The following is a 4,358-nucleotide window of genomic DNA, read 5'->3' on the forward strand; positions in this document are numbered from 1 at the left end:
ACGTATTGTAATTTCACATATATTTTACTGAATGTAAGATGTTTTAATTCAAATGATGTTTAATTCTTATGAATATAGAAGACTTTTCGAAAGAAAACTTGTATAAAAGCTTAGTTTGGACATATTTATAGCAATTTAAAATTACTACCCATCACCTTTAGCATGACAATAACAATAACATTTCTATACAAACTGTTAGACTGAATTTTCATAATAACATTGAAGTGAAATTAAAGTCTTATAGGATTGTAAGTATGCTTTATTTTATCACCTTGCACTTTCACGACTTGACTGTGGTTTTCTACAGCAGTTTGATCAAATTTCTGACCAGTTGAACAGTTTGGTTTTATAAAACAAATTGCAATTTGGTCAGAATTTTGAATAAATTGCAGTAGGTGGAGAGCAACACTAACAGTCAAGTCACAGTAATAGCGAAGAATAATGCACTAAATAGGACGAACACGTAGTTTACCGATGTTGCTTACATTAAAATCAGATGAACCCCGAAAAAGATAGTGAAGCTGCATAGTCGATCAGATTAGCTTTCTTTCCCTTTATTAATTCATCGTACTTGTGAATTTAAACTCATCACAAATAATGTTAAGAAATAGGATATGATTTACAAATTTTCAGATAAAACAATTCTTGTGATACAAAAAAAGATAATGGGGATTGTCTTTATTGTATATTTCCTTAGCGATGTAGGTGTATAAATGTAATTTATAGATTCTTACATTTACGTTGTGTCCTTTAAGTTCTGTCTTTATGCAATGGAAACAGTTTTTTTTTATATTGCAAAACATGTGTTGTCCTGTAGGATTAAACACCAACATATTTGTTGAGTTGAAAAAGCATCTTTTACCTTAGATCGAATTCATCATAGGTTTTTTGCGTGTGTGAATGTGTGGCATTATCTACCCTCAATGTTGAATTGTAGAACATTATATTTTGCTCACGCATGAAATCATAAAAATAATGAGAGTGTCAGAAATACAACTGTATTGAAGTGTTTACTAGAACCGAATCTTCTATCTCGTTATCAATTTAGGTGTATTAGTATATTCATAGTTCTTAGATTTCTTTTTTTTTTTTAAATCTTTTCTTGTAAAAAAACATTTTGATATAGCAAACATTGATGATGTCCAGTCAGCTTAACTATGAAGATATGTGTCGTTTTAGAGAAAAAAAAAACATATTCAACCAAAGACTTTAGACATCATAGTGCTTGCTCTCATGTATGCTTGACAAGACAGGTGTTATGCTTCAAATATAGTGTCGTGAATGTTTAATAAATGTCGCTGGTTCTCAACGTTCATTGAATAAATATGTAGGATTATAATCTTGAAAGGGAAATATCTGTTCCTATGTAACTATAAAACCATGTACGAATTGCGGATTATTTATTGATTATTAATAGTTAATACTTATCTCAATCAAACTTTAACTTGCTACTTACGGACTGAAAACAAAATATTATTAGTTTTTCACCATCATTGAAAGTGTGTAAAAACGATCCTGAAATGTATTTAATACATTTCAAGCTATTTCTATGTGAAATAACAAAAAAGATATGATGTTCTGATAAAGCAATCATTTATGTTGCCTTGCTGGCTGGAACAGCAACATAGGTGTAGTGTAAAGAAAACACATATTTAATCATAGACTTTAAGCATCATAATTTTTGGTCTTATGTATGCTTAACAAAGACATGTATTATGTTTTAAACATGGAATCATTTTTCATTTCGTTTTGCTCGTGGTCGATGGCCGATGAGTAGATAAGTAGGATTGTAATCTTTAAAGAAGAATATATTTCACTTTTCAACCGTATCCCTAATTTTGGGTATTGCATTGCAATTTAAGTAATGCATACTCCTCTAAATCAATCTTGAATTTGCTACTTACAAACTGAAAAAAAACAGAATTATAGCATCAGTTTTTTTTAACATCATCTATGAATTTAAAGACTTATTGTATTTCTATGTCACCAAGAAAAGATATTTAATTTTCAACATTATAGCAATATAGAACAGTCAATCGGAATTGAATGTCCTTTTGAAAAAGTAATGTTGGTGTGTGATAAGGATTCCAAAATTTCTTTACTAAATTTTAAATGGCTTTCACAATTATTTTCTTATATGCTTATTGAAATATAAATTATATACTTACAATTCTCCTAAAGGTATAATTTCGTTTCGCCTTAAACGATAATAGATACAATTAACTGAAAATGACTGATATTAAAACGATATAACACAATTGACAGGAAAAAGATTTTGAAATATGCATACTAGCCTATGTCTTATATTCGTGTTTCATTGCATTTGATTTTCTTCTGTATTTATAGCAAATGTATTATGTGATATTTCATTTTTTCTGCAAGTGATAAAAAAGAAATAAAACACATTACTATCAATAATGTCTGAGTGATTGCAAAACAAAACATAATAAACATTTCATAAATTATTCATGTCCGATACCTTTTTTTTTACCAATCTTCCAGAATACTAACAACTCAAAATTGAGATTTAATGATATATACACTCTTAATAGTTATCAAAGGTACCAGGCTTATTATTTGTTACGCCATACGCGAGTTTCGTCTACATAATACTCATCAGTGACGCTCAGATTAAAAAAGTTAGAAAGCCAAACAAGTATAAAGTTGAAGAGCATTGAGGACCCAACATTCCTAAAAAGTTGTGCCAAATACGGCTAAGGTAATCTATGCCTGGGATAAGAAAATCCTTAGTATTTCGAATAATTTAATTTTGTAAACAGTAAATTTATAAAAAATGACCATATAATTGATATTCATGTCGTCACCGAAGTGCTGACTACTGGGCTGGTGATACCCTCGGGGACGAAACGTCCACAGCAGTGGCATCGACCCAGTGGTGTAAATAGTTATCAAAGGTACCAGGCTTATAATTTGTTACGCCAGTCGCGCCTTTCGTCTACATTAGACTCATCAGTGACGCTCATATCAAAAAAGTTAGAAAGCCAAACAAGTATAAAGTTGAAGAGCATTGAGGACCCAAAATTCCAAAAAAAGTTGTGCCAAATACGGCTTAAGGAGCTATATGTTTAACATGTATCTAAACAGAATAGCCATATGCATCTAATGTCTCCTTGGCAGTTGGATTATAGTTCCATGTATTTCTTATTGTGTGCGGAAATTCAGACTTGTATCGTAGACTGTATGTCAATACCCATGCACAGACTGCTGTAGCGGAAGGTGCCCTCTAAGACTAACAATTAACCAACAGTGGTATCTAATCAATGTAAGAAATTAAAATAATACTTTGTTTATTAGTTGAGTCCGACGCGTTTCATCGATTTTCTGTCTTTGGAATTCAGAATCATGCCGTTGTCAAAGAAAAAGTATGTTAAATTGAGATTGACAATTATCACAACGTCTATACTGAGTTTTGTGTAGCAATTAAAGAAAACAACGTTAACGTAAAATATCTTTGAAAATAAATATGTTTAAAACTTTATAGATTTTCAAATCCTGTTTAATATGCTACTTAAATACCATGCCTAATTCCCCATGTACACGAAAAATCGAGTTAAACGTCCTCATTTATTTCATTTTTTTTTTAAATAGGAATCGAATGAAATGAATGTGTATTTCCTCTCTTTAAGAAATTTTAAGTCGTCCATCCATGTCTTCACCAGTCGTACATGTTAAGTTGCAAAACGTATCTAATTATTGAGATATATGGTCCATCAAGTGCTCATGCCCAAATTCAATCTCAATTCCTTTCGATTCTGCACAAACTTTAAACAGACGACCCTTGTCAGTTCCTCCCTTTTAGGTATGAAAACATGCAACAATTGCTTACTTTTCACAGTTTGTTGGGTTTTTTTTTTTTTTTGGCTTATATTAGGAATAATCTAAAATTCTTGAAACTAACATATTTTGACGAGCAATAACTTGTCTATATTGTCAAAGGAAGAAAAGTAACACAGTTATTATTAGTTCAGAAAATGTTAAACATGAATGTCCTCTTGTATAAATACACAAAATCGTGCAACTAAACAGCCATGTGACCGGCTGAAAAATGCTAAGCACAGCCAATTTTTTTTAGCCAAAAAATGTCGGTTTTTAAATCTATTCGCAAATGGTTACTTGATTGGTGTATTAAATGTAAAGAGATACCTGCACAAAACTGCGGCAAAATCAGGTATATAATGACTACAGTTATAGATTACATGATACGTTCTTGTCTATTGTGTTTAGTATCTCATTCATTTCAATCATTTGTCACTTGAACAAATAGCTGTAATTTGTTATTTTGTATGTATTTATTTCGTATAAATAATAATCGAAAAGGAGAAGTTGATTCTAAGAGC

The sequence above is a fragment of the Mytilus californianus genome, unplaced genomic scaffold (genome assembly GCF_021869535.1).
Source record: "Mytilus californianus isolate M0D057914Y unplaced genomic scaffold, xbMytCali1.0.p SCAF_13, whole genome shotgun sequence".
NCBI lineage: Eukaryota > Metazoa > Mollusca > Bivalvia > Mytilida > Mytilidae > Mytilus > Mytilus californianus.